This window comes from Rattus norvegicus, chromosome 13 (genome assembly GCF_036323735.1).
Source record: "Rattus norvegicus strain BN/NHsdMcwi chromosome 13, GRCr8, whole genome shotgun sequence".
Taxonomy (NCBI): domain Eukaryota; kingdom Metazoa; phylum Chordata; class Mammalia; order Rodentia; family Muridae; genus Rattus; species Rattus norvegicus.
Window position 1 is genome coordinate 103630898 of NC_086031.1, and position 22526 is coordinate 103653423.

The following is a 22526-nucleotide window of genomic DNA, read 5'->3' on the forward strand; positions in this document are numbered from 1 at the left end:
TCGTAATGCCAAAGAATAATACATTAAAAATGCTGATTTAATAAGGATACATACAAATCCTCATAAATCATTTATGGTAACACATAATTTTGAATTGCTCACAAAAAAATAAAAGAGAAAAAAAAAAACACTAACGCCATAATAAATTACAACTCATGCTGAACTAAGCCTCGTGTTTCCAGGATCAGACAAACAGATAAATTAATGTCCTTAATTAGCAGCTGATGAGCTGAAGTCATGCGTAGTTTTAAAAGAATCCTCTCATGTCTGTGGTATTTCCAAGATGGTTGGCTAAAATAAGCCTTCCCTTTCACGGATTATTTTTAAACTTTTTTTTTCTAGACTTCCTTGCAAGCTGTCAACCCCAATAGATGGTAGATGAGGAAGACGGCCCAGCCCAAGAAGGTGTTACCTGAGGAGGCCTCTCAGATCTGTAATGATGATTGTATCTGTCAAATTGGCTGCCAGAGTCTACCAAATTGGATGCTTGGGTACCCAGCATGCAGTCTCTCATACTAGGCAGATGCATTGTCCCTGTCAGTGGATAACAGCCAAACTCGGCAGGGCCCATGTTATCCGGCGTGCAGGTGTAACCCATGCCACGTCAAAGCTGGAATTTAAGTCTCTGGGCTTTGCAGTTTGTTTCTTCCAGTTGTCAAAAACTGGAAAGATTTAATCACCCTGGCGTGAAAGCGCTGCCGGTTTCTATAGCAATATCAAGAAGGCAATTGGCAAAGATGGGTTAGATGAGGTCGAGGTTGTTACCCTAACCCCTTTCCTGGACAGAGCCTATTATTGTCAACAGTTGGGCAGAAGCAGACCAACTACACCAGCTCTTTTGATGTCTGTGGGTAAGTGTCAAACTCTGGGTAGTGAAGGGCTCAGAACAAGGAAGGCAGGAAGATCAAAGCAGATGGTCTATAGAGCCTGCTGAACCTTGTCCTGGAGACCAAGGCCCCAGGGAAAACCAGCAGGGGTGGGCGGAGGGGAACACGACTGTCTCTCCCTTGGAGACGCAGTGTTTTACCGTGGGTGAGACAGACAGGCAGTCTGCCAGGACTTTGAACATCACACATTATCCCAGATATTTCAGATATCTGCCATTTCATTTGCCTTGGAGTTACAGCGTTTGGAAATCACAGACTCGGAAAAGTCCCCGATGTGTGGTCTACTAAGTGCTCGGGGTCTCTTAAGACTAAAGTGGTACTCATGACGAACTGCTTCTACCTTTTTGTTTGTTTGTTTGTTTCTGTTGGACCCAACACCTGCTAAGGATGCCCCCTTTTCCCTCAGTCACCATTCCTGATGAATGAGTGGCGTGGGAATGAGGGCCCACCAGAAGCCTCCGGGGCAGCCTGGTTGTTACAGGGCAGGCACCTGAGGAACCAGAGTCTGGCTGTGTCTTGGATAGAGGTACCCAAACGCCAATCACAAGCAGGATACATTCAAAGGAGCAAGGATTCAGCAGAAAGCCACAGGGCCTCTCAGCATCCACCACTGGTCACCCGTCAGTGTACTTGTGTTAAGCACCTACTATGCGCCAGAGAGAAAGCTCAGTGGCACAGTGCTAATAGAGCACTGTGATCCTGTCCTCCATTTCTTCCCTCTGGGTATTCAGGTGCTGCTGCAGGATGCTGCAAGGGGTCCAGGCAGGAAGGATGAAGAATCTGGAATGAGTGAGATCTGCAGGACCCAGGTCCAGCTGGGGGTGAGAGTTAGGGGAGAGAAGGCCTTCTGGGAGGATTTTAGTGTTATAGCTTTTTTAGATGGTGTCTTAGTCAGGGTTCCTATTTCTGCACAGACATCATGACCAAGAAGCAAGTTGGGGAGGAAAGGGTTTATTCAGCTTATACACATTGCTGTTCATCACCAAAGGAAGTCAGGACTGGAACTCAAGCAGGTCAGGAAGCAGGAGCTGGTGCAGATGCCATGGAGGGATGTTACTTACTGGTTTGCTTCCCCTGGCTTGCTCAGCTTGCTCTCTTATAGAACCCAGGACCACCAGCCCAGGGATGGAACCACCCACAATGAGTAGGTCCTCCCCTTTTAATCACTAGTCGAAAAACTGCCTTACAGCTGGGTCTCATGGAGGCATTTCCTCAACTGAGGCTCCTTTTTCTGTGACAACTCCAGTTTGTGTCAAGTTGACACACAAAACCAGCCAGTACAGACGGTATTCAATGAAACAGTTCTCTTAGACAATGTTCAGTGGAACAGCTGGTGCATGAACATTTTATTCAGGGTGACCAATGGCTGTAAATGAACCTTGGAGAGTGGGACGGTGTTTTCCGGGTGAGTGTAATAGCATTGGCTGGCGCTTCATGGAATTGTGAACAGCTCGTCTGTATGGAGAGGTATCCAGAAACCCCAGGCACTTCCTGGGCGGGTTCTTAACGGGGACAGGGAGAGTTGAACTTATAGGTAGACAGTGTGGAGGTCAGGCTTCCCAGACAAGGTCAGAGAAGGGGAAGCCCTGCTGGAAACAGGAGTCCTCCATTGTGTGCTAAGTTCAGGGGAGCTATCCAGACATGGTAGATGTCACCCTTAAGTAGCAGGGCTTCCCAACAGGAGTCAGTCATCAGCACCTACCCTGCGCCTGATGCTGTATTGAACCAGGAACCACCTATAAGGTATACATCACCTGAGGATCTTGCATTCAATAGGAAAGACAGCTGAGATAAAGCCCCATTTGCATTAGAAAGAACTGGGAGGGGCCTCTTCCCTAGGAGAGGTGGAGAGAGACACCTTCCTAGACACAAGGCCATGAACTTGATGGGTGACTCGGAGCCAGCCAGGCAGAGTGGGACAGAAGCACAGACTGAGGGGACACCCTACACTCTTAAAAGAGGAGAGTCCATAGTATCCAAGGAACCAAGAGAAACCCACTGTCTTAGACTTTAATGTGCAGGTTGGAAGAGATAAGGTGACTCAAAAGAAGTGTCAGATAAAGCAAGATTCTTGGGTTTTTTTTGTAAGGCAAGTTACCATTTTATCCAAGTTACCAAGGAATAGTATTTAAGAATGCAGGCAGAGGAGGAAAATGATCAGATTGGGTACTTTTCTCATGGCTATGATGAAATATCTAACAGGAAGCAACTGAAGGGAGAATGGGGGTTCTTTGGGCTTACAGTTCAAAGGGAAACAGTCCATCACAGTGGGGAAACCAGCGTACTGCAGTTGACAATATCAAATCTGTAGTCAGGAGAGAAACCGGCATGAATGCGGATACCCACCTCCCTTTCTCCTTCCCTCCTTGTCTATTTGGACAGAAACCCCAGCTCAAATAGAAAAATGCCATCCACATATAGGATAGGTCTTCCCCATCAGTTACCCTAATCTAAAAGAAAAGAGAAGAGGAGAGGAGAGGAGAGGAGAGGAGAGGAGAGGAGAGGAGAGGAGAGGAGAGGAAAGGAAAGGAAGGGAAAGGAAAGGAAAGGAAAGGAAAGAGAAAAGAAATCCCTTGTACAAATGCCCAGAAATCTGACTCCAGGGTGATTCTAAAGATTCTAAATTCCTTGCCGAATGGCTGAGAAACACCTAAAGAAATGTTCAACATCTTTAGTCATAAGAAATGCAAATCAAAACAACCCTGAAATTTCACCTCACACCAGTGAGAATGGCTAAGATCAAAAACTCAGGGGACAGCAAATGCTGGCGAGGATGTGGAGAAAGAGGAACACTCCTCCATTATTGGTGGGATTGCAGACTGGTACAACCATTCTGGAAATCAGTCTGGAGGTTCCTCAGAAAATTGGACATTGAACTGCCTGAGGATCCAGCTATACCTCTCTTGGGCATATACCCAAAAGATACCCCAACATATAAAAAAGACACGTGCTCCACTATGTTCATAGCAGCCTTATTTATAATAGCCAGAAGCTGGAAGGAACCCAGATGCCCTTCAATAGAGGAATGGATACAGAAAATGTGGTACATCTACACAATGGAATATTACTCAGCTATCAAAAACAATGACTTTATGAAATTCGTAGGCAAATGGTTGGAACTGGAAAATATCATCCTGAGTGAGGTAACCCAATCACAGAAAAACACACATGGTATGCACTCATTGATAAGTGGCTATTAGCCCAAATGCTTGAATTACCCTAGATGGCTAAAACAAATGAAACTCAAGACAGATGATCAAAATGTGAATGCTTCACTCCTTCTTTAAAAGGGGAACAAGAATACCCTTGGCAGGGAATAGAGAGGCAAAGATTAAAACAGACACAGAAGGAACACACATTCAGAGCCTGCCCCACATGTGGCCCATACATATACAGCCACCCAATTAGACAAGATGGATGAAGCAAAGAAGTGCAGGCTGACAGGAGCCAGATGTAGATCTCTCCTGAGAGACACAGCCAGAATACAGCAAATACAGAGGCGAATGCCAGCAGCAAACCACTGAACTGAGAATAGGACCCCCGTTGAAGGAATCAGAGAAAGAACTGGAAGAGCTCGAAGGGGCACGAGACCCCTTATGCACAACAATGCCAAGCAACCAGAGCTTCCAGGGACTAAGCCACTACCTAAAGACTATACATGGTCTGACCCTGGACTCTGACCTCATAGGTAGCAATGAATATCCTAGTAAGAGCACCAGTGGAAGGGGAAGCCCTGGGTCCTGCTAAGACTGAACCCCCAGTGAACTAGATTGTTGGGGGGAGGGCGGCAATGGGGGGAGGATGGGGAGGGGAACAGCTATAAAGAAGGGGAGGGGGAGGGATTAGGGGGATGTTTGCCCGGAAACCGGGAAAGGGAATAACACTCGAAATGTAAATAAGAAATACTCAAGTTAATAAAAAAAAAAAAAGATTCTAAATTCCTTTACAATGAGCCATTGCAACGGCCTGTATCACTGCCTTGGGGAGAAGGGTAAATTTGGGGAGAAACTCAAGGTTTCGCAGCTGCATGATGCTGCTGACATAGGCCAGGCTGGTGAAACTCACGTCATGGACTGGGAAAGTGATGCTGGAGCTAGAAGAAGCAGCAGACAAAAGCCCTTGAGGAAACTGACCTAACCTGCCATGATGGCTGACTACATCATAGGCTGCAGAGAGGAAAGAACTGAGGGTGGCATCCAGGTGGCCTCCTCTGCCTCAGTACAGAGAAAAGGGATAAAGAGGAAGGAGGTGGGCACTGCTTGTCACAATCTCTCCCAGATCTACGGTCTGAAGGGCCCCAGGTCCATGAGGTTTAGAAAGCAACCTTAGGTCTAGAAGGGGGCAATTGAATTAAGACGGCTTTGCCTGTGCCCTGCCTGAGTCAACACATGGCGTTTGCTTTAAATCCCTGCCCCATCCAAGCTCCATCAGCAGACGAGATTGGGCTTCAGTTTATGTCAAGTCCCTGCCTCCTCCTGGACACTAATCCTATCTTGTAACTGATACTTTGGGCAACCAAAAATAAAGAATAATACCACACCAGTGTGTGTGTGTGTGTGTGTGTGTGTGTGTGTGTGTGTGTGTGTGTGTGTGTGTGTGTGTGTAGGAAAGGTAAAAATTGTCAAAACTTAAAGAGGGGGTTCCTTCCCTCAGCCCTACCCATGGAGTGAAGCAGAGAATGGTAAGAAATTACTTTATCGCTGGTTACCTGGCAGAACTGGAATTAAGAGCTTGCACAATGACCACAGCAGCCTTACACAGAAAGCATATTTTTCAAAGACATCTGTCCAGCAACTGTTTAAATTCAGACTGACGACGCCACTCTCGCTATTAATCACTCTGGCCCAAGATCGAGATTACAAAATCTCTGTTGGAACCCTCCTCTTCTCCATCTTTAAAACCCACTTGCCTCCCAGATTTGTGGACGGCACCCACGGCATACCAGGACACATGTTCTTGTTACAGCTCTGGGCTTCTCATAGTCTATCACCCTGGTCCTCCCAGCAATCCTTCTGACATTTTACACAGAATACACGCATGTGCACACTCTCTTTCTACAAATGGACCAGCTGTTCCTATATCCTGGTTATTGTATCTCGGCCCTGGGAGGGACCTGGAGTGCGGACACTCCCTGACACTGACTCCGTGTTATGTAGCTCAGCAATGGGACAGCCAGATCTTGTGACAGTCAGATCTCTACCTTCTTATGAACTTCTACACTTACGAAGATTGTTCTTCAGTCCAGTCTTTGTGACCATGGGATTTATGTTAGTCTTCAAGGCTAAAAGGCATTGCTTAAAACCTCTTATCACAAAAGGTAAGAGAAGGGGCTGCCGAGTTGGGTCAGCAGTCAAGAGCACTTGCTGCTCATCCAGAGGACCAGAGCTTAGCTCCTAGCACCTCAAAAGTTCTCATGGCGCTCAAAAGCACCTATAACTCTAACTCCAAGGGAGCTGACACCTCTGGCCTCTGCACAGACACACACACGCAATTTAAGATAAAAGCTAGTCTTTAAGTTTTTAAAAAGAAAACTACTTGTGGTGATGGATATACTAATAACCTGGTTGCAGCCATGTCCCAAGAGTGTATAAACACCCAAATGTGTGTAAACACCCAAACATGATGATGTATACCTTAGCTATACACAGTTTTCTAGCCCAGTTACAGCTCAGTAAGGCTGGGAAGGGAGGGAAAAGCATGCCAGTTAAAGTCCCTGGAGAGACATTCCCGCTTGTCGAAGTCCTTGCTGTGATGGGATCTAAGGACTTCATCTTTTCCGGTTTTTTATTCAAATTGTGACCCATAAAAGCGAGGACCACGGTGAGAGCATCGTTGGATGCTTTGTGGGACAGCAAGGGAAAGGTCCAGGAATAGAAAGCCTCTCCCGGCCACTTGTTCCTTTATTCGCTGACTCCACTAAAATGCACTGACTCACTTAACAAATATTGTGCAAACTCTTTGGAACACTCTCAGCTCTGTCAGATCCAGCTGTGAACAAGACGCTATCTGCCCTCACGGTGTGTCCATTCTTGAAGGGAAGACAATACATAAACAAATAAACACTGACTCTGGTGAGTACTGAGGGGGAAATGGGAAGACAGAGGAGGGGAAGAGAAGAGGGAGGAGGAGGAGAAAAGAGGGAGGAGGGAAGAGGGAGGAGGGGGAGAGAAGAAGGAGGAGGGGGAGAGAAGAGGGAGGAGGGGGAGAAAAGAGGGAGGAGGGGGAGAAAAGAGGGAGGAGGGGGAGAAAAGAGGGAGGAGGGGGAGAGAAGAGGGGGAAGAAAGAGGGAGGAGGGGGAGAGAAGAGGGAGGAGGGGGAGAGAAGAGAGAGGAGGGAAGAGGGAGGAGGGAGGGGGAAGAGGGCACAAAGGAGGGAAAAGGGAGGACAGAGGAGGAAGGAGGAGGACAGCTCTTCAAATGGTGCAGGCCTCGATCCTAGATGGAACCGAAAACCTATGCGTGCTGAGTAGCAGAGCCTGAGAGGACTGGGGCCACACAGGCAAATGTGGCTCTGGTTTCTCAGCTATGCACCATGGTAGGACCGCAGGGTTCTGCTGGAGATACTGGTTCTTCTGAGGACCCATGTGCTGTTTCCTGTAATGGCTTGCCGATATACAATCCCATGAAGTCCGAGTCTCCCCCACCTTCACTTCCTGCGAGCACTTGTCAGCACATTAGCCATCCTACTGGATGTTACTTGGTTTAAATAAGGAGATTTCTGAAAGGGGTGGGAAACGGCCTTCCGCCACTCAATCCTGTATTCCCCTATAACGCCATTACAGTGAAATCTGTCTAACATATTAACATTTCTATATTGCAAACAAAGGAGGTTCTACCTATGGCTGGGTTCTCCCAGATCTGAGCCTCCTCAAATGTTTTACTAGTTGGTACCAAGATGAAAAAAAAAAAATAGACCAAAGTCCAGCTTCTCACTCCTTTTTTTTCCTTTTTTTTCCTTTTTTTTTTCTTTTTGGTTCTTTTTTTCGGAGCTGGGGACCGAACCCAGGGCCTTGCGCTTGCTAGGCAAGCACTCTACCACGGAGCTAAATCCCCAATCTCCAAAGTCCAGCTTCTCAAACCATTGTGTTCTTCCTGACCTTTTAACAACAAAAGAAAGAGGATGTGTAGGTGGGTAGAGCGGGGTGCAGGGAAAGTTGGAAGGAGAGCAGGACAGAAGGGTAGCTAAGATCAAATGCACTGTGTGCATATATGAAGTTGTCAAAGACTAAATGAAAACTGAATGGGAGTATGGCTAGAGAAAGTGCTCAGTCAGAAAAGCGCTTGCCACATAATTGAGAGCCTTCGTTCAGATACACAGAACCCACATCCAAAACAAAAACAAAAAACCCACAGTGCACGGAGCCATATTGGATTTGGGCCTAGTCGCTTTTTGACTGCATGGTTCAAAGTGACTCTGGGCTGTTTGGCCACAGAGACTCACCCCGAAGATGACTGCCATAAATCTTAAGATTGTTGGATAAAGCCTCTCCCATGAATTTACGGCACAGGAGTATAACATTCAAGGGATGCCTCAGCTCGAGCAGATACCAGTTATCTCCTCAGTCAACACCCAGTGTCTCCACCACCTGACCTCATTGCCTGACTTCTTTGCCTCCAGCTATCACTGCCTATACCCTCATCTCCCCCTCCTTCATATTTCACAAAGGTCACTCCCCCTACCTGAAAGCCTTAAAAGCTGCAATGTTCATCCCAATAAACGAGACCTTGACAACAGAACTTTTGCTTGGTCTCCTTCTTCTCTTCACCCCCATTTTGGCCCACAGGTAGAAAGCCTCTTCGGGACCCTGAATAACTGGGTCCCCGCTGGCGGGGACACCACAGGAGGTAGCAATCGTGAGCTGGAGTGGAGGGAGGGAGGGATCTCTAGAAACTGCTAATTCAGCCTCTGTGGGGAATTTCCAAGCCACTGAGAGACCCTGTCTTGAAGATGGGAGGCACCTGAAGACCAATACCCAAGGCACACAGTACACACATACACACACACACACACACACACACACACACACACACACACACACACACACATTTATATGAATGCACACATACACACATGCATGCACACAAAGTGGAGAGAGGAAGGTCTTTGCAAGGACTCACAGAAAGAAATGATACTATGATATTTCTTCCTGTCTTCGGGGTCTCTTACCTCCTTCCACTTCCAGCCTGGGCAAAGAGGAGCCCAAACAATTAATCCTATGAGTTGGAGGGTTAAGATAGGAAAAATAGGCACCATGCCCCTGTGGCAACCTCTGAAAAGAGGAGTGGATGGGTCTCCATGTTTCCATCCCTTGTTGCCTTGGACAAGAGGAATGGAGACGGAGCAGGGAGGTCATGGAATGCAGGAGTCCTGTCAGCTAAGCAGACTCATAAAAACAACCAGGCTGGATCCACGTCGCAAGGTCCTCCTGCAGTACCTCCGGAGTCTCTGTGCTGTAGTTGCCATACACAGGCCTGCACTGGCTGCCTCAGCCCAGGGAGCCATGCATTCCACACTCCCTAGAAGACACACAGCTGGCACCAAAATGAGACAGAAGTCCCAAGACACTGTCTTCACAGAATCCTTCTAGGGCTTGAGAGGAGGGCCTGCTAGTGTCTCCTGGTTCTGGTGGTTTTCTGGTGATTGTGGTGCCATTTTGGAGCACAGACTTTTCCCAGGCTCCTCATGTGGACTCCTTGTGTGTTTCCCACTCCCATGTCCCTGTCTCCCTTCTGCATTATACCATGTCATGTTAGCTTCATTGGCCACCGTAATGACCACATTTTAGGGTGAATCATTACATAAGCAAATACTTTCCTACAAAGGCCACGAACAGGAGTCAGAGCTGTGGTTCATGAAGGAGGGCATGCAAGGAAGGCCTCGTTCAACCCAGGACTCCCCTGCTCACCAGAAAGTGAGAGTCTGTCTCCAGCAAGGTACACACAGGCACAATGCCATCTTGCAAATCCTAGGTTAGTTGTTTTGTTTTGTTGGTGGTGGTGGTTTTGGTTTTTTGTGTGTTTGTTTGTTTGTTTGTCAACTCAATACAACCTAGAGTCATCTGGAAAGAGAGGTATGAGGGGAACCAGAGGATGAAATGTTATGGTTAGATTCCTAGCCATAGTCACAGCACAAGAATCCTGAACACACACCATAATAATTATCAGCTACCACATTATCTGGACATCTACCAGTTAACCCAGGTGTCACCCAGAGGGATTATCAAAATAATACATATTGAGCTGTTGGGTTGGGGTTGGGTTTTTTTTTTAATGTGTATGTTTATGTGTGACGTGTGTTTGACTGTCTGTCTGTGGGTATATACATACATGTTTGTGTATACACACATGCACATGTGTGCACATGCAAGAAAGACAGACAGACAGACACAGAGAGGGCCAGAGATGCCTGTGGAGGTCAGAAGAAGGCATCAGAATCTTGGAATCCCTGAAGGCTGGAGCAACAGCAGTTATGAGCCACCTGCTGTGGGTGCGGAAAGCTAATCCTGACTTCTCTGCAAGAGCAGAATCATAAATAATGTAGACTAGAGGGTGCTTGCCTGTGAGTCTCAGACTGCTCTGTGCGGAAGGGAGGCTATGGTGAACAACGTTCTCGTAAATGACTGTCGTGGAGAGTGGGAAAAACAATAACAAGACCCGCATCCTAGCAGATCGACCGCTGTTCCCCAAGCTTTTATGTCCTTCTGGAACTTGACCGTGACATCGTCTGGGAACAGCATCTTTGCAGATGATCACAATCAAGTCGAGACCGGTCACACGGAGTAGGGGCGGGCTTTCAACCCAACATAACTCAGCGTTCTTGTAAGGATGAAAGAACTTGGTAGAAAGAGACAGGGAAACAAGGAAGACACCTGTGACGACGGAGTGACAGAGCTGTACATCAGAGAGAGCTTTGGGCTGTGGCAGCCTCTGGAAAGCAGGGGTGACGTGGGCTGGAGCCTGCAGAAGAAGCTGACCCTTTGGTTTTATCTTCTGGCTTCCTGAGCTGTGAGTTCCTTTCAGCCTCTCTGCTTATGATACATTTTTATGACAGCCTGATGAAATAAAATAAAATGACACGGTTTATGAACACGGTTTACAGGCGGCGGTAAGTGTTAAGGAGAAAAACAGAAGCACAGAGTAGGGAAGGTTGCCACCGTGGGTTAGGTAGGTAAATCCTCCGTGCTAAGGTAACCCAAAGGATCGAAGCCTGAAGGGAGGGCTGGGGAGGCAGCTCAGTGGATCAAGAGCTTATCATGCAAGCACGGGGACCTGGGTTCAAGTGTCCAGAGCCCACATAAAAGCCAGACACACAGCCTAGACATCTGTAGTCGCAATGCTCCTCTGGAGAGACAGGAGGCAAAAACGGGAGAATGACGCCCAGAAGCTGAAGGGTCAGCTAGTCTAGAGCTCGCAGTGAGAGCAACGACAAAGGGATTCTGCCTCCACGAGGTAGAAGGCAAGGACCCCGGCCTGAAGTTGTTCTGACATCTATGTGCACACCATGACATGTGCACACCTGCACTCATGTGTACAAATGGGCACACGCATCCTACAAAAGCAGGGTGGTCTGAAGAAGGCACAGTGGTATACGAGAACACCTAGAGGAAGTATTCCAGGCATAATAAAAAGCAATGGCGCTAAGCCAGGAACCGCACTTTTGGCATCGATTAAGAAAGCCAAGGTGGCTGGAGAGGGGGGACACAGAAGAGGAGCAGAAGGAAATGGATGAGCCCCAGGAGGTCATGGGAAACCAACTCATGGACTGTCGTGACGTCCGCCATCACTCTCAGGAAGGAAGAAGGAGACTCTTGGGGACTTAGAGCCGTGGAGCATGTGGAGGACAAGATCTGGGTACATTTTAATCAGCTCTCTAGTCATTGAGAAGATTCTGATGTGGACAGGACAGAAGTAGGTGAAGTCATGAAAACCACCATAACCAATGCGGTAAATGATGGTGGCTTGGAGCACTGTAGCTACTCAAGGGGTGTGTCTGTGCTCAGACTCAGGACGTTTCTGTAGATACAGACATTGAAACTGTGGGTCGGATGCAGGACAGGAGTAGAAAAGGGAAATCAAGCATGGATCCTAAGTGCTTTGCCAAGAGGACTTGGACGGAAGGCCTTTACCAAGATGGGGTGCAGAGTGGCATCGGGAATCATTTGGCCTGACAGGTTGGACACTATGGGGACCAATCGTGATCATTGATTTGATGGGATTCAGAATCAACATGGAAACAAATCTCTGGGCACGAATCTATGAGGCATTATCTAGATTAGGTTAACTGAGATGGGAAGATCTGGTCCAAATGTGACTGGTACCATCCACACGGGCTGGGATCTGAGACTGTGAAAAGTTGGAAGCCAGCTCAGAACAAGCCTCTGTCGGCCTCTGTTTCCTGACTGCAGATACAGTGTGAGCAGGCTCTTCTACTCCTGCAGCCATGCCTCCTCCACCACCGTGGACTGTAGCTCCTTAAACCATGAGCCAGCCTTGCCTTTCTTTCCTTCCTTCCTTCCTTCCTTCCTTCCTTCCTCCCTCTCTCCCTCCCTCCCTTCTTTTCTTCCTCCTTCCCTCCCTTCCTTCTTTCCTTCCTTCCTCCCTCCCTCTTCAAAAGAAAAATGTGTCGGGTGGCCCATGATGTCCAAACGCAAGAAAGTAGAAAGCTAGTTTTAAAGGTGAAACGTGAGGTTTGAGTTCCTTTTATGAACCTCATAATCTGCAGGAAGATGAAAAGACCATGTGTGAGATTGGCCCCTATGGGAAACTTCCAGATCATATACTTTTGAATAATATTTTTACATTTTTATTTTCTATGTGAATTTCATTTCTACGTGAGTGTCAAGGTCAGAGGACAACTTGTAAGAGTCCTTCTCTCCATGCACATGGGCTCCAGGGCTTGAGCTGGGTCACCAGGTTTAACAGCAGGCACTTTACCCACAAGGCCATCTCACCAGCCCTGGATCACGTTTTCACTCCATCTCCCTCTTAGAAAACTCCAAAATGCACGATTTCAAATCAGTAAAAGATTTGTATTGATAGACGGGACTCTAATGACCAAACTGGAGGCTGGGTGCCCAACTGTCTGTAAGAGAAGGCAGTTCCCTCCTCCACAGAGGCGAGCAGAGACCTAGCATGCATGAGTAGGAGCGCAGAGACCCAAGCCTTTTTAATGGTCCATCTCTGTTTGGTTCTTTGAAAACCTGTGTATTTTCCTCTTTTCTGTGGTGCCTTCTGGGACATCCTCTTTAGACTTTGGAAATAAGGAGTGACAGAGCCCGGGCAGTCACCCTTACCCTGAACTTCCTACAGTCTTGTTACCCCATCTTTACAGGAGTGTTCCTGACACAGTATCCTTGTCCAGGAAGGTCCCTGAAGTTCAGCCTTTCCCGGACCACTGTCTGAAACATACTGCTGGGTTGATTTCAATCCTAATCTGTGTTGGCTTCCGGGGTAAGGCAGGAGACCAGGAGAGCATGTGGAGCGAATCCTTCTGAGGTTCCATGTTGAGGGAGCACGGCTGATGGCATGCTCACCATTCCATGGACAGAATCTTTTTGTCCTAGGACCTGCCCAGTCCGCTGGACATGACTTTTCCTTAGGAGATATGGACTAACGTCTACTCACCCCAGGCTTGGTGCCTTTGACAGACCAAGAAAAAGATTCGATCTAAGCCTAACTTGTATCAAGGTTTATTGAGGTTTCCTATGGGAGGATGGATGATTGGTTCCTCCTGGCTCGTCCACAAGAGCATGGGCAACCCTGCAACTGTACCACAAAGCAAGCCCATCACAGATGAGGGACAGGCTCCTGAGAGCTACACCCAACGAACGAGCTCCCTGAAACCCCACAGGCCTGAGAATCTCCTCACCAGCAGCTGTTCACTGCTTGCATCCCCTCCCAGGGTCGCATCGGGTGGGGCTTGAAGTCTGGTAACCTTGTTGCATTTCATGAGCGGCCTCCTTCCTCCACTGGGGAATGTTTCAATCTTAGAGGAAACAGATACCTAACTGTAGCCCCAAGAGGCTTTCTTCCCCCAGAGTCAGAGACTCATTGAATATTTTAAATATTTCAACAACAGTGTGTGTATGTATTCAGCTGTAGATAAAAGATGCATGAATTTCCTCAGGAAAACACAGTCTCCATGCGAAAATGACAGAAACACAGAGTGAGTCCTTCCTTACACATTTCGGTAGAAAGTCACTCAGTGAGTAGACTGGAGGAAAGCTGAACACAGACAGAAAACAGATACGTTCTGAGGAAACTATATCTATCGTTGTCATGTCTAACAATGGCAGCCCAGGCTGATGGGCCCATCCAGATATGCACACTCCCATCCAGATGTGAACTCTCTAAATTCCCAGAACATGAGATTGTGCCATTTTCTTGCAATGGCAACTTTGTGGACTTGTTTGAGAAAGGGGGGTTTTAACCTCATGGATCTTAGAGGACGGGAACAAGGGGGCTGGAGAGTGGCTCAGTGTTTAGGAGTTCACACTGTTCTTCAGAGAACTCAGTTCAATTCCCAGTACCCATGTCAGGCAGTTCACAACCACCTGTAACTCCAGCTCCAGGGAATCCAGAGCCCTCTTCTGGCTTCCACAGACTCATGTTCATGTGCACATACTCTTAGAAACACATATATAATTAAAGATAAATATTTTAAAGGCAGAAGAATCCACCGGGAAGATGGGGAGACAGAAGGAGAGTCAGGAGGCCGTTGGCATCTAACATTCACTTCCCAGTTCTTACTGGCTTTGAAGAGGGAAGAAGGCACCCCTAGCCAAGGAATGCAAGATGTCTCGGAAGCTTAGAATAGCCCTCAACTGACAGGCATCGAGGAAACAACTCTTCTGCTTCAAAACTGCAAAAACTGAATTTTTCAACACCCCAAGTGATCCTGGAAACAAAATTGCCTTCCAGTCTGGAGCTAAGAACATAGCCCATAAGGGCATCTAAGAGTATAAGCCCATGTGAGACAAAATTCTCCTGTGAGACTTCAGACCCACAAAACTGTGCCATAGTAGACTTATATCATTGAGTTTAACATAATTTATTACAGCAGAATAGAAAAGTATATACATGGGCACAGTTCCCATAGTCTACTGAGGGAGCCTGAGTCAAAACATTGATTATTTTAGCTCTTGTTCCATACTTACCTCTGCAGACTATTGGGGCCACCAGAAAGCACAGTTGCCATTAGCCACCCCTCCCGGGAAGCCTGAAAATGAAGGCCAGAACCCACTCCTGTAGATTTCCTCCATGTAGGTCTTCATGCACCAAACCACGAAGCTCCACTGTCTTGGATAGACACCAACAAACCAGGGAAGGACTTAACTTGAGCCAACCAAATAGTGACCTAGGAGTCACACTCTATAGCAATCGAATCCTCTATTTGACACCAAGAGTCAACAGAGACATGGCTGTTGGAAGAAAGGACACGGAGTGAAATGATTTTAATAAGCAAAGGCCATTCAGAAGCTGACAGAAAGCTGGTGACCAGCCCACAAGGTAAAGGAAACCCTGGTGTTCTTAAGAGGAGGACAGAAGAACAGGAACACGGAAGTTGTCTAATAAGAGCAGTTCCCAAAGGCAGGACATCCACCATCATGATACAGAAAGGGAATAAAGACTCCCCAGTGCTGAGGGGACATGAGAGACTAGGACGGAGTAAACCCTGTTGACCACGAACAAACAAACAATCAAACAAACAAACATCTAGGCTCCAGGAAGCCAGCTGAGACTTCCCCGTTGTCTACCTCTCATTCCAAGACTTTACAGCAAGCTTTCCCCATCCCTGGGTGACATGATGTCTCTTTTATATGGAACTGAAAGGGCTGAGTAGCTCACAGGTTCACCAGACTCTGCCGACAGTGGCTAACTTGCTGTGCTGAGTTAAAACACATTTAGTATTCTTTGCCCTGAAGTGGGCAGGACCCCTCTGTGGTTCACGGCCTCCTGTCTGTTAGGTTATTTATTGAGAAGTCACTTACAAGTCTCCAGAAAATACTATTAACCAGTCACGTCCAGTATGACACAGATAGGGTTAGATTCAACAATGTGGAATGAGAAACTTCCTCAATCCAATTCCCTTATCCCTCATCAACTAACATGAGTGTTGTAACTACAGTCTGGAACCACTCTCCATCACTTCAAGGTGTTAGTCTTTTCTCCCCTCTCGAACTGTAACTATTGGGGCTCAGTGGGTAAGACCACTACCTGCTCTTGTAGAGGACCCAGGTTCTGTTCCCAGCACCCATCCTCACAACTGTCTCTAACTCCAGTTCCAGAGGTTCCAACATATTCTGGCCTCCTTTGGTACTGCGTATACGTGGTACATAGACATACATACAGGCAAAACACCCCACATACACTAACATAAAAATAAATAAACCTTTTTAAAAAAAATAAACTATCAATTTGGGGAAAGAGAATTTTAAATTTAATAATATATTTAATTATAAACACAGTCTGTGTGTGTTGGTCCACAGCTTTGGGAACTTATGACAATTTTTCTGACAGAGGCTTAGAGTTTTTGTAACAGAATTAAAGACCATCTTTCTCCCCTGCTACCATAAAAATTTATCTCCTTGGTGACAGCTCATGAAAGAAACTGCTGTGCAGGATTTAATAGCGAGAACAGCCTTCTACCAGCAACAGTAAACACCCAGTCTACCATTCAGAAACATAGGCCTCAGAGAGAACAGACCGGCGTGTTCTTGAAGACATGATCTCGGTTTTCCTCTCTCCCTGTTAGGATGGCGGTAGGCACAGCTATCATCTTGTTAGACAGCCAAGTCCCAGCCACTTGACTACACATGACAATCGACCTCCACCATAACAATGGAGGACAACTGGGTTGCTTCACATAGGGAGCTAGAGTACAGGGATAGGACCTCCTTGTCAGCTCTGTAGGACTGATTCTGCAGTTGGGATGCCTTCTTCAAGACCACCTTAATTTTTTTTTTTATCTTTTTTCTTCTTGTTTCAAGCATGAAACCACGAGAGGCTGAGTGTCCGGGTGAACAGGATTCCAGCTCCTAATTGAACTGCTAAGCACTTGGGCCACAACTTTAGGAAGACAAAGCTTGCTTTAGGACCTGGTGCCACCTGTTGGTCGATTCATGAAGCTGGTGGCATTTCTGTGTCACTCGCACCAACTCGTCCCAAGTCAGTCAAAAGTCTGTGCAAGAATCCCCTTTGAAAACTAGAAGCCATGTCGAGAGCTTTTCCCTTAGCCTCATTTTCCTGTGCCTGCCTGTTGGTGCCAATGAAAATGACTGGATTTTAAGATCCGTCTCTGGCCTTACTTAGTAGTGGGGAGGGAGTTGCCTGAGCTTGAGTTTATCACCCAGAAAGTAAGCCCAGTGTGCCACGAGGATCATGTGAGATGACGGAACCCCAGGGGGGCAACTCTGGGGTAAATATGCCAGTTCCCCTGCCTATCCACAAATATGACTTCTTCCCACATGTGCTGCCACGTGAAGAGCATCAGAAAGTTCTGGAATGACGGCTCAGAGAAATAAGATGCAAGCCGATTCGCACATCCTCCTTTCCGCTGGCGAGGTAATTCTAAATAAAACATTTCTGGTATTTAGTTTCCACATATAAAAGTGGGTGTTGCCTTACCAAGCCCCAGAGAGCTACCGAGGTGATGTGTACAAACACAGACACACGTGAAAGCCACCAAGGCGGTCAGTGCTTACGAAACTGATTTTACAGGCCCCCTTTCTACGCCTGGGAGCCCTGTGGAGGGATCGTTAGAAAGGCAGACATAGCACAGGAATGCACCCTGGGACCCTCGTTGCTCACACAGCCCTGGAAGTTTATTAAATCAGGCTTCGTGCCTCGTTAAACGAGCTCAGCACAGTCACGGGTGCTCGCTCGCTAAGCATTTTCCCCATTCAGCCTTGCATCATTATACAGCCCAGAGTTACAGCCAGGAGACACTGCCTCACTGTCTCCTGCTACTCTGCTCCCCCACATTTAAATACAGACGAAGAGTAAAAGAGGAGCCGTCTTTCCAAGTTCATCCATTTTGCACTCACACACCTCCTCTCGCTCTTTGGAGTTTTATTTATGATTCTGTAAGTGAGGCTCCAACCAGAAGGAAATGTTTAGATCCACTGAGTGCCATACATAATTTAACTATGAGGAAGAAAGGAAGTGTTTGCATGTAGCAGGATGCCCCGCACGAGGACGTAGATCTGAGCTGGAGTTGAAGACCAAAGAACTTTCTTCCTAAGAGACCGAGAACCAGACACTGAGAGAGAGAGAGAGAGAGAGAGAGAGAGAGAGAGAGAGAGAACACTTAACTTGTGATTATTTCCATTCTATTACCAAAAGAACCAAAGTTAACCTCTGTACTAAGGGACGCAACTGAAATTGTTCCATACTAACATGGCGTTACTGTGTGATCGGAAGTTACGGATAGGCCCATCAGGAGAATAGATTGGTCCATGTTAGCCACAGAATAAGTTCAGTGATATTCTGGCAATGTCCTCTGACCTCCTGAGAGCCAGCGTTAGGGATGGTCATGACCACACAGTTCAAGGCGGTTCCCTCTTAGCCCTTCATGTACTTTACATCCCCGTGGACAGCCCTTCTATACCTGAGTGTACCTGAGACTCTGACAACTGTCACAGCTCCTGTCAGCTTGATACAAACCTACACACACCTGGGAGGAGGGGATCGCAGTTGAGAAACTGCCCCCCTCAGAATGGATTCTGTATCATTTTCTCAATGGCTGAAAGAAGCAGGAAGGCTAGCCCCTGTGGGCAGCGCCATTCCTAGGCAGGGCAGGCAGTCTGACCAAGCCAGGGAACAAGCCAGAAAGCTGAATTCTCCATAGCCCGCTTCAGTTCCTGTCTCAGGTTCCCACCTTGACTTCCCTCAGGGATAAACTGTGACCCGTAGACAATTAAACCCTTTCCTCCCCAACTTTCTTCTGGTCAGTGTTTCATCACAACCACAAAACAAGCTGGAAAAGAACTTTGGGAATAGCTTGGTTCTATACATCACAGTACCTGTTATTAACACCATAAACATTTTTAATTAAAAACCATATTCTATGATAATGAGCAACACAGCAATTTAGTAGGAAACTTAACAGCAGCATAAAGAACACAACAGTGTGCATAGTCAGTGATGTTAAGGAGAATATGCATTTTTCTAGGAAGCTGAACTGAGGTTAGCAGGAATCATGTGTATGTAGCACCAGTGAAGATACCGTGACCATCGGCAACATCCAATTCCATGCTGACTCTGAGCCCAGGCCCCTTCTAGAGCAGCTGAGCTTCGTGGGCTGCTGTGAAGTCCTGCAGACAATTGCCTTAAACAGCAGCAGTGTTTTTCTCTTGGGTATGGAGGCCAGAAGGAAAAGCAAAGTGCTGGCAGGGCCGGTTCTTCCTCCTCCAGGCTCTGATGCCTCGGACTCTCCTTGGGGACCCTCCCCTCCCTGTGTCTTCATATCACCTCCCCCTTTGTTCCTGAGTCCTAAGGGACTCAGGTCCTGTGGGTTTAAGCATACCCTAATGACATTTTCACCTGAGGGCTTCTATGAAGATGGTGTTTCCAGATAAGGATATACACGGGCCATGGGGCGAAAGCATCAGCATCTCCTGGGGTTATAAGATGCCAGTTCAACTCAAAACACTGGCAGTATCCTTTCTGCCTGTTTCTAAACTAGGCCTGATGGTCCTGTTTGCAATGCCCAAGGGACTGTGACCAGAGCTAGTGTGTTTGTGTGTGTGTCCATACGTGTGTGTGCATGTGTATGTGTGTATGTGTGTGTATCCATGTGTGTGTCCATGTGTCTGTGTGTACACGTGTATGTGTGTGTGCATGTTTATGTGTGTGTCCATGTGTGTGTGTGCATGTCTATGTGTGTGTGTTCATGTGTGTGTGTCCATGTTTGTGTCTGTGTGTGTGTGTGTGTGTGTGTGTGTGTTTCCTTGCTCCTGTGTGAACTGAACTCAGCTGGAGCACCATTCACTGATCCCTGAGAGGGTAAAAAAGCCCACTCTGGATTCTGTGGACAAGAACTAAGTTCACCCCATTAAGCTGTTGAGATTTCAAAGCCACTTTTTACTCCAAGATGGCAAACTTGTGCAGACACAAAAACAAAATAAATAAATAAATAAATAAATAAATAAATAAATAAATAAATAAATAAATGCATGCTTAAAGACAGAGGGACGGTGAGGAAGTAGGGGAGGAAGAGAGGGAGGCAGGAAAGAGGTAGGGAAGGGAAGAGAGGCAAGATCAAGCAGAATCCATGGTTTCTAGTTATATGGCATTAAAAACACATTTTGTAAGCAGACAAGGTGGTGCATGCATGTAGGAGGCAGCAGCAGGCAGATCTCTGAGTTCAAGGCCAGCCTGGTCTGCAAAGCGAATTCCAAAGCAAACAGGGCCATTATACAGAGAAACCCTGACTTGAAAAGGCTAACCAAACAAACAAAGGCATGTGTAAACTATCCCATTGGTCAGTAGACAAGCAAGCAGTATAAAATGCCACAGAACAGAAAAGTAGAAAGAGTCCTAGGTGTAGAATTACTAATCTGTGGCGTTATGGAATCATAGTGGAAAGCCTAAGCCACCTGAACTCCCCAAAGACCTTGCACCTTCCCTGCTTCAGAAACCAAGAAAGCAAGAGAGAAGACAATGGTTGTGTCATGAGGTCATATTGCAAAACACACAACATTGACAAAGTGATGGCGAAATTCCAGTTCAGGCTCCTTCACAGTGTTTATGACCAATAAAGTCAGTCTTTCCTTCTGTTTTCATTTTTGTTTTGAGACGTGATCTCATGCAGCCCAGGTTGGCCTTAAGCCCCTGATCCCCCTCCACCTCCACACCCAGCTAAAATGTTCTAAGGTGATCACCACTGTCCCGAACAGAATCTGCCCAAGGTCAGGGGTGTGAGAAATTACAGCGTCAGCAACACACCAGCAGAACTGGAAATCAGCAAATGACCACTGATTCCCTGGGGTGAAGAGTGCTGGGTGCATCCAGACAAAGGAAACTATATTTGTTGTCTCACTTTTTAAATCATTTATTGTACTACTAACTGGAGGAACGTGTGGAATTTGTCGTCATCTGCTTTCAAACACTCCAGACACTGGAACAAAAATGAGCACATTGCAAATGACCTGTGGAGATCTGCTTCTACTCAGACAAGGTCAGCAGATCTCAAAATTCAGATTTACAGCTGAGGTAGTAAAGCCGAGGTCATGTGAACATCAAATTCTTGCTTAAGAAAGATAGGCTACTGTTCATGCTAAAGGATTTTGTCTGGTCTCTCAGGGAAAAACAGATGCTTTGATGAGACAAATAAAAGAAAGATGGAGTAAGGGAGAGGGGGAAGGGAGGGGAGGGGAGGGGAAAGGAGAGGGAGAGAAGAAGAGAGAAGGGGAGAGTTGGAAGAACCAAAGTCATAGAAAGCCAAAGGAAACATTTGGCCTAGCAACTCTCGATTAACTGTAAGCCAGCGTCTCAGTACTAGTATCTGAGTCTTGACTTTTATTTAGAATATAAAACACTTGGTCAAAATATTTCAGATTAACTGTGCCTGGTGGTTCACTATGCCTGTAGTCTCAGAGGCTGAGGCAAGAGAACTGCTGGGAGTTCATAGCCAGCCTGGGCTACAGAATATCCCAAGAATGATAAATGAATAAAATAAAAGGAAGGAGAAAAACAAAGCAAGAAAACGCACAGGGCTGTAGCTCCGTTGTACAGAGTTTGCCCACCCTGCACAGCTCCTTGGTCCCCATGGAAGAAGATAAGGAAGATCAGAAGTTCAAGGCCATCCTGGCCAGTCCAAGGCAAGGCTGCCTAAGATCCTGCCTCAAAATAATAAAAACGACACTAATAAATCCAGTCAAACGCGATCCCTTTGATCAAGGGAAACGTTCCTTCATCTGGAAAACATGTTTTCCTAGAGTCCCCCGGACAGCCATCCTTATACAACTTGGCAATGCCTTCAAATGGCCAAATGCACTTCCCATCCCAGGCGGCGAACCTGGATATTTGTGTGTGGGATGCATTTAAAATTATCCTCCTTGCCCCGGAGAGTGACCTAGAAGATGAAACTAATTCCTGTCATGTTCTATCTCCGACATATGTGACACAGGCAGACAAACACATGCACAAGTTCATGCTTGTGCGTGTACACCCTGTTCATCACCATCAGTTCTAAAACCAGCTCCAGATTCAAAGATACCTCCAAGGGGCCAACTAAAGAGACAAACCCAAGAATAAAGAATAATACATTAAAAAAAAAACACACAGAACTTTGCTTCCTCAAATTAGCAAACCAAGAGAATGTAAAGACAGATTTTGAGGTGTTTAGCCAAGAAAAGAAAGCAACTTTGGGTCTGAATTGATCAGACCAGCATGCTTCTCTGGGTGCCGTCCTTCTCAAATAGTGGGGGAGGGTCTTTAGAGGACTCAACTGGTCACAAAAACCTCAACTCAATGTTGGACCATACTAAGCCGAAATAAGACGTTAAGAATTCCAAAACATGATGTGTCAAAGGCATTCCAGAGGCCTTGGGAATCAGCGATGCCGGTGCAGTTCCTGTCAGTGTGTGATTCCCCACTCACGCCTGGACTGCCAGCCCTCAAGTGACTGAGAGGGCAC